This window comes from Pistacia vera, unplaced genomic scaffold, assembly GCF_008641045.1.
Source record: "Pistacia vera cultivar Batoury unplaced genomic scaffold, PisVer_v2 Contig41, whole genome shotgun sequence".
Lineage (NCBI taxonomy): Eukaryota > Viridiplantae > Streptophyta > Magnoliopsida > Sapindales > Anacardiaceae > Pistacia > Pistacia vera.
The window spans coordinates 140,380-152,405 of record NW_022196235.1 but is presented as its reverse complement, the minus strand read 5'-3'; the positions used below and the strand labels follow the sequence as shown (position 1 = coordinate 152,405).

General features: G+C 34.2%; 1 pseudogene; it reads right to left on the bottom strand.

Moving 5' to 3' along the window:
• Positions 1–7,865: 7,865 nt before the first annotated feature.
• Positions 7,866–10,590, bottom strand: LOC116142468 (annotated as a pseudogene).
• Positions 10,591–12,026: the final 1,436 nt, after the last annotated feature.

The following is a 12,026-nucleotide window of genomic DNA, read 5'->3' as shown; positions in this document are numbered from 1 at the left end:
AGTGATGATTGAGGAAGAGAATGGTTATAGTATGGGATCACAACAATACCAGAATCAGAAACGCAATATAAATTTGGATGCTAAAGTTATATTTTAAAAGTCTGCGGGTAGGAAAGTGTCATTGCCCCATAATTGGGTAGGAAAAAGTCGTTTACTCATAATTTCTCTTACCTTATAATTAAGAGACATAGATACACGGCAAGAGAGTATGTTCAATTTCTATGAATATTTAATCATTGTTGCAGATTAAAAATTAATGCAGGTTTAAAAAAAAAAAAAAGTTTCATATTACTCAACCTTGGTTTAATTATACAATTAATATGAATTATAAACACACTCAACTATGAATTAGAGAGATATGTACTTTAAATCCGTACTTTAGATTAGGATTTAACAAGACATTGACAGCTATGTTTGGGTAGCTTTAATGTTTTGATTAAGAATTAAAACAATACAATGTAATGATGAACAGTGTTTTGTGATTGTGATTTATAAACATCCATGGCGGGGCGGTGAATTTGTATAATATTATACAAATGATCGAGGTCCAGGGAAGTGAAATTTGACATGTCTTCCTCTTTCTCTCTCTGTGCAGAGAACGTGCAAAGATCCAAAAATTTAATCTTGAAACCGAGAAGCCATTAAATATGGACAAGCAAATTGATCAGAGCATGGGGAGGATGATAAAGGAGAAAGCATGAGGATTGGAAGGGTTAGAAATTTAGAATAACAAGACGCATTGGTAACAGTAATTGAATAAATGAATATGGCTAGAAATTGTATTGGAATTAAGTGATGAAAATGAAAAGATAAGGTCTTTATACTTGTTTTTTCTTTAAACTAGGTAATGGTGGTTTACTTTTTTAAAATAAGGGTGAGTGACCAATAAGAGATAAACCCACATTTATTCCATACGTGATGCAGCTGTCCTCTTTCTCGTGCTATATAAACCCCAACAGGCCTCCAACTTCTTCACACAACAAACCAATGTTCCATTCCAATAGAGCAACAATTAGCAATCAAAAAGAGAGCCACCTGGGGGCTTCATGGGTTAAATTAAGTCGAAGGGTAAGTGGAGGTGACAGAAGAGAGTGAGCACACATGGTACTTTCTTGCATGTTTGGTTCATGCTTGAAGCTCTGCGTGCTCACCCTCTATCTGTCACCCCATCACCGTCTCCATCTCTTTCTCTCTTTCTATATTTATTTTTATTTTATTTTTTTGCATGAATTTACAGTAAGTTCTGTCAGTGAGAGTGCTGCCACCGCATTTTTAAGCAAGAGTTTATAGTAAAAATAATAATTATGAAAATCTTTGCAAATTTAGAAGGTATTAGCATCCTATATAGGTAGGTTCTTGCTTTCAGTATATATTTGTAAATTAATTGTTTATTTTTGAACTTTCAGTAGTAGTCAGGAGTTGTTACTGTCGAAGCTTTGGTGTCTTGCAAATTGAGCACAAACACAGTTTTTATTCGTTTTGTGTGGGAAAAGGTAGTAGCCATCATCCTGTCAGGAGTCTCTCAAACTGATAATAACTGAATCTTGGTCTTCTACTTAATAAATTCTATATTAATTTAGCTCAAGCCATGTCTGTAAACAGTACTAACCGAGTCCAATATTGATCTCTTGTACATATGAAAGCTTCTGATTTGCTTAATAACCCTCTTCTCTTCATTAATTGCATGCCCTAGCTTCCAATATGTTTATTTTTCAGTACAGAAATTTGAAATACGCAATACCTTGTCTTTGGAGGAGAGTAAAATTAATGTTTTCAAAAAGGTTAAATCCAAATAACCTGTTTATTCAGTTGGAGAGATTGTATTCTTGATCTGGCGGCGCGGTTCTGAATGAATGTAAAGATGGATTGATCTTCAAGTTAAGTTTGGTTATATTAGCCATAAATGGTGCTTTTGTTGTTTTAATTTAATATTAATTTGAGTTTAATATTCCTTATCTTAAGTTAATGTGGTGGATCTGATTCTGAAATAATGCAGTGGAGTGGAGTTCCGGTATTATGTAGAGGAATTTTATCTGGCATGAAGTAGTGTTGAGTGACAGGGACCTTAATGTTGTATATATGAACGGCCGTAATTTCAATTCACAGTTGTTAATACTCCTGTTTGTGTATGCTATTCAAACCTATAATCCCCACAAGAATCTTTAATTATATTTAACTAAGATCGATCTTACTTATAGTAAAGTCTTTAATTTCTTACCCTAGCTTTCTATCTTTTCATTTTTCTCTTCCCTTTCTTGCCCTAAATAATGATTTTATTATTTGCTGAATTGATCTTTGGGAAAACTTGAAATTAAGACTATATTTAAGTTAGATTTGAACTTTAAACTTGTTTCCACAGTATGGTTAATTAATCTGAAGACGAAAAGTGCAGATATGCTGCTCTCTTCCATCAAACAGTCAAAGTTATGCATGCCCTAATGAACTGGGTTCCAAGAAGAACTTTGGTAGTGGCCGGAAAAGGAGTAGTGGCCGGAAAAGGAAATGGTTCCAGCAGACTCAATATTAATTGAACATGAACCCTCATGTTTTAAAGAGATCCAACTCCATGTTTGAATGTTATATACAAGATCTTATAACAAAAGAGACGGTGTAATATTTATTTATGGGAATGACTGAGTTCTTGGTGTAATATAAAATAAGAACGATATGGAAACTTAAACTTTTTTTCTAAAATTTCTATTTAATTTTAGTCTCAACATAAACAATGTCAAGATGAGGTTTTCTTGTTACATCCTTATATATATTAACCAAAAGAATAAAAGAATGTGAAGTAATTCCATGAAAATATTTAAAAGGCTAAATTATATCAGTGGAGGAACTGAGATGAAAATGGATTAGTGATTTAATCTACAATAGAATGTTGTATATGACAATGTTTAGTCAAAGGAGATGAGCAAAGAAAGAAAGAAACCTAATCTTAACACTTAAAATAAAACAAATATTTTCCAACTAATTAATTATATACATCATACTTCTGAAAAGAAGACAGATTTCTCATTCTTTAATATTTATTTTGATGATCCCAGTGAAGTATTAGTAAGTAAATCCAAAAATCTTATATCATGAAACAAATCACCATTCACACATCAAGTGAAAATGAAGCCAAAATATGTAAAAGAAAATTCTGGAGTAAATGCAAACTCAATCATGGAAATTTAATTAGAAATCATATGAAATATGAAAGAAAGAATAATTTTGCTTTTGCTTTTTGGGGGAGAAAGTCAGCTGACTTTGAAATTTGTACAAGGGATATGACTTTCACACTTTCTTTTTCAAAGTAGCCAACTTTCTCAAGATTGTGTCACAATTCTAGCTTCCTGTAAATATTATTTTAATTAAAAAAAATTAACTTGCTAAACCACTTTAAAAACCTTGTTTGTTCTTCCGTTATAGATTTTCAAATCCGTTTCTTGCTAGTTATTCATGTAATCATGCACATACCTTGCCCAATGCCGCCGAAGTCGATTGGGTATCTCCAGTTGTTCCGAAAACTTTTCGTAACAAGATAGATATTTTACTGAATTATTATTTTAGATATCTAGTGGATATTTAGTAAAATCTCAAATAGAAACACGAACAGTGATGATTATAAGGAATGAATTATTATATATTATTATTTCAGATAGGTAATAAATTATCGTTATATAAATTATGTTATTTCAGTTATGGGAGAGAGATATCGAATGAAACCTCGTAGAAGAAATTGCATTAAACTTTAAAAAACAAACGAATATTAAAACTACAAATTTAGATTCATTTTTCGGTTTATTTTAATTCATCATCATGAATTAGAATAGCGATGGTAGCGGGTTATGTCGTGCTATACCTAAAAATTCAAGGTCTATCGTGTCGTGGGTCATACCGTGCCAAGGCCCACAAGAATTTATGCCCTGTTGTGCCGTGCCGACCCATCAAATTTGAAGGCCCATGGCACAACTCACTATATATCGTGTTGTGCTTTAGGTCATGCCATGAGCCGACCCACATGCTTTGTAAAAATATTTAATTTTTAATATTTATAAATTATAGTAATTTTGATTTATTATAAAAATATTTTATATATTATATTTATGACATTTTGTATTTATATTAATTAAATAATATATAATCACTATGAAATATAATAAAATAATGAGATAATATTAATTGAATTTCAATATTTTTTATTACTTATAAGTTATAATTATAAATTACAAATTCAAACTTAGAAATTAGAATTAAGAATTATTATATATCTTCATTTTCATTAATTTCTAAATTCCTATAATTTTATTTTATTTATTTTGTGTTGTGCTGGTCCACGTGCTTTTTTTAAGGCTCACGGTACGCTTATTTTCGTGTTGTGTCCTGTCGTGCTTTTTTTCGTGTCATGCCTCATCGTGTCGTGTTTTTTTCGTGCTATGCCGTGGGCCAGCACTGCCCATTGTTGGCTCTAAATTAGAATAATACTACACTTATAACTTTTTTTATAAATTTTTTCTCACAAATTTATATGACAAAAGACGATTGGGTGATTTTAAATTTAAAATAAACTTTCATCCCATTATCTTTGACTACATAAGTTTGCAAGAGAAAATTTGTATAAAAAAGTTATGGGTGTAGTATTATTGCATAAATTAACCCAAAAAAAACATCTACGGAACACCTTGATGATTATTCTCTAATCGGGCATAAAAAAAATTAAAAAAAATTAAAAAAAAAAAAGATTATTCTCTAATTTAAAATATTATTATTATATTTATTTGAATAGTAACACACTCATCAAAGTGAGGCAATGAACAACGAGCTAACACTTAGGGATGGTAACACCACACACACTAGAAAACTTTTGAGCTACGCGAGAATCAATTAAATGGCGGTAGCTTGGGTCCTTCAGGTATCCACAAAGGCACTGCTTCTGACTCTGCAATTTGCTGCAGCACAAATCAGTCGGCTTCGCCGGCGATGTCACAGCAGCCAAGCACGGCATCAAATCCGCGGGATTGCATGCTGCCTCCGCCACACTCGCTTCCTTTGAAACCATCAAAACAACCACCAACACTGCCACCACCAAAACAAAATCATAACAGACCCTCTTCATAGTTGAGATGCTTGCGTAATTACTATCTTAATCTAGAGAAGTAATAGAGCTAGCTTATTTTAGGCAAACAATATTTGGAGCAGAATTTATTGATTGATAGAGACGAAGGTGATGAAGTAACAAGTATTCGTGTACATCATGTGAGTCTGCCAACAAATTTAGGGTTGTGAGAGGTGTCTTCTGTAGGGTTGAGACATGGAACAAGTGTTACTCATGCGGAACCAAGAGAGATTGATTGGACATTTCCTAGTTTAGAATGACATATGGATGCCATTGCAGATTTTAAGGGGTTAAGAGTTAAAAAAAGTCATATGATAAATTTGGGTGGTGTTATATTATAATCATTTTAGCATAGATAAGTATAACAATACTTAATTGATGGTAAAAATAATTTTAATATCTAATAATTATATTTTTTTAATATATATGCTTAAAAATGGAAGTAAAATATATTATTTCAGAGCATATAATCCAACCCAATTATGATTCTAGTTAGATAAATTAATAATAGTCGCATTGATAAGATTATTTAAAATTAACTAAATATAGTTAATTATTTAATTGTGATTTTCCTTTTAGAACTAGTATGAATTTACAATGTGTATTCTAAATCAAACAAAACACAGTAAGTTATGCATATTTGTAAGAGAACAATATTTTTGAAGTACGAAAATAAAAATGCGTTCAACATATTTATTTGAAAACAATGTTTTAAAAATTTTAAATATATAATTTGAAATCACCTTTGATAGCAAAAACACGATCAGAATAGATATTGATTTGAACTTGTTGATACGTGATTTTGACACCAACTAAATACACGTGTGAAACGCTGAGCTGACTCAGATAACACACGTGGTTGAGAGAGTGAGAGTAAAAGCAATGGAGAACAATGTTTAAAGTGGTTCGGATGCTCAGGGAAGCAAATCTTACGTCCACTGGTTTTTTGTATTAATAATAGTGGTTAGGTCGCATTCAGCGAGTAAATGATTACACAAGAGGGAGAGAAAGTGTGTGTTATTTCTTTAGAGAGATTCGAATCTTACGTCCACTGGTTTTTTGTATTAATAATAGTGGTTAGGTTGCATTCAGCGAGTAAATGATTACACAAGAGGGAGAGAGAGTGTGTGTTATTTCTTTAGAGAGATTCGCTAATCCCCTAAATGAGAGAGGAGCTCTCAATTTATAGTGGGATGAGTTAAGGTTATGATTACTAAATCTGTGAGTTGGTGGGATTATTCGTGCAAATCCTTCCTTATGTTCTATTGCCCACCTTTTAGAGCGATTTACGCGATTTGGTGCAGGGATTGGACACGTGGAATCACTCTAGCTCCTAGCTAGTCTGACGTGCACCCACTGTACTGACAGAAGCATGCCGCTCATGTCATTATGCGACGTGGCTGCCTCTGAATAACTGTGGGCCTACCTAAGCCCTGACTTTTTATGCTAACTAGGTTTTGTGTCAACGCTACTTTTTCAGGCATAACAGAACTATTTAAAGAGATGTAGTAGAATATTATGTAAATCAGATGAAAAAATAATGTGCGAGAGAGAAATTGAGATTTAAGTTTCATGAAGTTTGTTTAAGAGAGAGAAAATGTATACAAAATTAAAAAAGAAAAACATTTTTTTTTTTTTTATCTTTTTTACCAAATAAGAGTTTTTTTTTTTTTTTTTNAAGAAGAGAAGAAGATGCAGGTAGAGATGCGTTAATGGCGGGAGGAAGAAGAAGGTTTTTGGGTTTATTTGCAACAATTTCGGATTTGTGGAAATATAGATAATTTTGAAAAGATTACATTAATCCTAATTAAGCACTAATTACCCTTAATCAATAATATGGCTATTTAGTTAACATTTCAAAACTTGATAGCCTTTTAATTAAATGTAAACTTCAAATGTCTTTTTAATAACTTCCCCCGAATAAAAAGGTGGTGAACATCACCGTAATTTATTATACATATAAGTCTGGTTACCATTACACTTTCCTGAAACTGAGAAGGAATATTGACATAGAATAGTACAAATAAGCAAACAAAGATTAGGAGTAACGCTCAAGGTTTATGTAAATATCGATCAAGTACCAAATTCCTGAAAAGCAGCATATAGAAATATAATTGTAACCAAAGTTCTCCAAATGGGAATTGACAAGTATAAGGTGAATGTCCAAGTGCAGGTTAGCAGCACACATATTGCATCGACCTCATATCTTGCTGTAAACTTGACATTCTATATATTGCCACTGCAAAGTAAGAAATTGACATTAATCAATGGAAAATTCCAGATTACCACTATGGTGTCTAAGGTGGTACTACAAGCCATTCATATGTTAATATTTGTTATGTTTATTAAAAATCAGTATTCCAATTTTAACTAAAATTTAGCCACAGCCACCCTACTGCCATGTAGCTGTTCGTAGCCACGACTGTCACTGCCACCACCGGCACCTCTGCTGCTGCACCGCCCCCAGCTCGCTATTTTCCGAAATACAATTGTAGCCGTTACTTTGGCCTATTGCAGTTGGTCCTATGATTAAATTTGATTCTTATATTTATGTTGAATTACAATTAGATCTTTACTTTTATTATTTGATTTAAAGAAAATTAACAAGTGTCAAATAATAAGTGACTTGTGGTACCACCAGCACCTCAGATTCCTGAGGTGGTACCACAGTGGTAGTTTAGATTTTCTCATATGGGAATATGTTAATCGCATTATGATAATTTAATTTACAGTTGGCATCTATGTTTTATGAGACGCGCGGACCTTAATAAGGTTTTGGCACAAATGATAAGGTATCAGCCTCCTTTTGATAAGCCATCACTGCCTTCACAAATTCCTACAGTTTCAATTCAAACATTTAAGTGAAAACAATAATTCATTTTAACAACATAATGGTTATCGTGAACAAGAGATATACAATCATATATAACATATAAAAAAATATTATATCACCTCATAAACAGTTGGGCATCCAGGATAATCAAATTCTTGAGAGTTTTGGAGCCTCATTCTCTCAAGATGAAATTGTAGACCAACTAAGAACTTGTCTTTTTCAGGATTATAAAATTCAGGATCATAGAACCCTTCAATTAAACCATCTGGTGCAAATGCCAATTCTTTGGTGCGATATTCAGAGTACTGGCTCTCTTGCATCAAATCCAATTTTTCATGCTAGGACCAAACATATTGAACTTGATGCACACTATATAAGAAGACAAGTTGCTGCCAATGATGTGAAAGTTCAATATGTACCTACTAACATCAAACAGCTGATATATTCATTAAATCCCTCTCTACTTCAAGGTTTGAATTTTGATGAGCAACCAAAGGGAAATGTTTACTGTAGGAAGAAGTGGAGTAAGAAGCAAGGGAATAATTGACAGTTAGGAGGTTAGAAGAATTTGTTATGAGGGGGCAGGTAGCATGTGGAGATTGGAGAGAGAGAAATTCTGTTAGGAGTATTGAGAATAAAAGGAGGAGAGGGAAAAAGGGAAGTATTGAGAAAGTTGTTAAGGATTGGGAAGGGAGGTGACTGACCCTCGAAGTTCAGTCTTATCATTTTGTTTATCTTTTGTTCTTAGCTTTATTTGCTGCATTCTCAATTGTTGATTGTTGATTGAACAGAGTCTGGATGTCATATTTCGGATGTACTGTTTGCTGCCATTAATATAGAGATTTCTTGTGTTTACTGTGTTGGGATTGGATCTGTATCTAGATTGTAGTGTGTTTCATTAAGTTGCAGGTCAGGATCTCATCAAATTTCTTAGAAACAAACTACAAGTTACAACTGCTGGTGGTGCAGTTGAATCTCTTCCTGAGTCAACTAAAGATAAATAGAAGTGATAATCATATTCATATTCAGTACTGGATGTATACTACAATGTTCAAATCTGTAACTTCGGCTCACTAAATGTATTGGTGTGATCATGTCACTTTGTGTGTTAAAAGGGTTGCTTAATTGCCTGATGACAGTTTGATCAGGTTGATTGAAAATCAGTCACTGCTTGAGATCAGTTGCTACTGGTGTAGTGGTTATTTGATGTCAGTTCACTTGAGATCAGTTGCTACTGCTATAGTTTTCGGTTGATGGTAATCAGGTTGCTGTTCATGTTTGCAAATGCTATAGTGTTCAGTTGATGTAAGTTTCACTTGAGATAAGTTGCTGGTGGTGTAGTGTTCAATTTAATGTTGTTGACAATCATTTATCCAAACTGTTCATGTTTGCAAATGCATAAGTTTCAGCTTTAGATCAGTTGCTGCTGATGTAGTGTTCAGGTTAATGTTGTTGACAATTAGTTACCTATGATGAAATTAAGCTTACAAGAACTCCTGCTTAGTTTGTGGGAAGATGATAGTAAAAGTGGAAGATGTGCAACAATTCCCATTTCATTTTGAGGGAAGATGTCAGCAAGTACAAATGTAACAATCTTTCCCAGTTTAGTTTGAGGGAACATATTAGTAAGACTCTGTTTGTTAAGAGTCTGTTAAGAGTTTGTTTAAGACTCTGTTAAGTTTGTTAAGCAGTTGTTACTGCCGTTAGATGTTGGTTACTTTTCAGCTCAATACTATAGCTTATAAAAGCTTCACTGTAACTTGTATTCATCAAGTGAAATATCGAACTGAAAGATATTCAGAATACTCCTCTTCTCTTCATCGTTTTTTTTTTTCTGCTTTTACTCTAAACCTAACACATCGGAACAAATCGTTGAGCCAAATGTTGAACTCCTTGATGGTGATAACTGTTCACAAAAATCTCCAAATTTCCCTTCTCAAAAGAATCCTTAAACCACCACTGCAAAAGGCTATTTTCTACCACCTTTATCAAATGTCGATGCCCATCATAATTCTCATAGTTCATGTGATTCACTCGTTGATCATTAGGGCATTTCTTTGAAAGTTCAATCCCTATGTCTTGGTAAAGAATACCTACCTCCACATGCAAAATTTAGAACCTGTGAGCCCCTGCATATTCCCAAATATGGTATGCCTGTTTCAAGGCAAAGTTCACTAGTTTCAGTTCAATCAAGTCTTTCTCATTGTCAATGGCTGTATCACTAGCATGCATCTTTTTTGTTTCTTCTAGTTCTTCTGCTGAAAGGGAAGTTTCATTGCCATGCAGAGATGGGTCAATGTCTTCTCCTTCACATAGAACTCCATGTATTGGCTCAAAGCTGTCTAAAAACTTGTCAATTGCTGATACTCGCGGAAGAATGACTGGAATTGCTCCATAGCGTACTATTAAATCAAGATGATATTCACCTGAGAATTAAATATTGAATATAAGCAAAGAAATTAACTAGAAGTGTAATTCTCAAAATGTTAAAAGCATTGAATTGATTAATATAAAACTTGTGACAAAAATATAATTTCAGAGAACTAGAATATTTTAGTCGTATACCAACAAAATTTACGAATTTGTTCTTCCGAACAGTTCTTCCGGAGACGATAGGAATCCGAGGGACGTAATTAATTGAGGTTTTTGTAATCATTGCATTGAGATTCAGATGGAAAATACTCCAGCAGTATAAACTGAAGAATATTTGATTGTTTGCTAGGTTTGTTTAACAAAAACAATCAAGCTTCAAAAGTGCTTTGCATTAGTGTTCTTTCCTTCACTGTTTATAGGCAACCATTCAAAGTAAAGGTACCAATAATTAGTGTTGAGAAAACATTACAATTAAATGTGAAATTCTTTATTACTACAATCATATTATTTTATTCGTTTGTCAAACTTGATGAAATATAGTAAAATTAAGAACGTAATATAATACTATAATACAAAAATAGGACGAAGTTTTCCCTAACACAATTTACTATCCGAAAAGCTTCATATTTACCACCCATTGTTAATATATGTATGACAATTACCCACTTGCTGTTAAAGATTTGATAGTAAAATCTGTTATCTGATATGGTACAATAACTGTAAAGGCGTAAATACCCTTTCCTCTTTGAATCCAAATCCCAGATCTTATTCGGCTGGCTGGCTAGGTGCGATTCCGGCCAAACCTGACCAAGTGCGATCCGGCCGAATCACACCCGACCCACATGCACAATGCACAGGGATTGTGTGCACTACATGCAGGGACGATGCACATTGCGTGCGCGGTGAGGGGAGATGGTTGGGTTCAGTGTGTGTGCTGGTTGGGGCGTTTTATGAAACAACTAAGGGCAGGTAGTAATGGTGATTGTGGTTGTGGAAGGGTGAGGGTAGAGGTCGCCGACAGCAAGTGGTGACTGTGGGTTGTCTTAAAAACAAATCAAACACTCCAAAATAAACATCAATCAACCTCCAATCTCAACTACAAATCAAAATCCAATCTCCAATCTCAACTCAAAACAACCAACCAAATCAAACTTCAAGGGAGTCGACCGGAGCGGCGATGCGAGGAGTGTAGGGCGCGTGACACAGTCACGGCGAGGCAGGTGTCAAATGGTTGTGTCTTTGCGTTCGTCGGCTGTGGGGGGGGTGGGTGTATTTGTGGGTGGGGGTGGGGGTGGGGTGTGTGTGTCGGCGACGTGCCTCCATTGAGGGCTGGATGAGCGGGGAGGCGCAAATTCGATAGTTGGGGTGCGTTGTTGGCTGGCAAGTGCTTGAAAGGGTAGGGAGAGAGTGGAAGGGTTGCCGAATGGGTGGTGTTTGGCTGTGAAAAGTCAGCGAAATTCGCGGAGATGCCAACGGCGGCAGGAGGGGGAAATGAGAATGATTATAGAATATAATGACATTTATTTTACTGTTTTAATTTATCATTTCATCCTCTTGTAGTTTAATTTACACTGATAAAAATTAACATTTGATGGATAACTTGTTGTTTTATACTTGTTGATAATACAAGTATTGTTGGGTCAACTTCGGCGGTGGGAAGATGTCGATCGGACCTACAAATCATAACATTAAATGTGGAACGCCGGCACATTTTAAAAT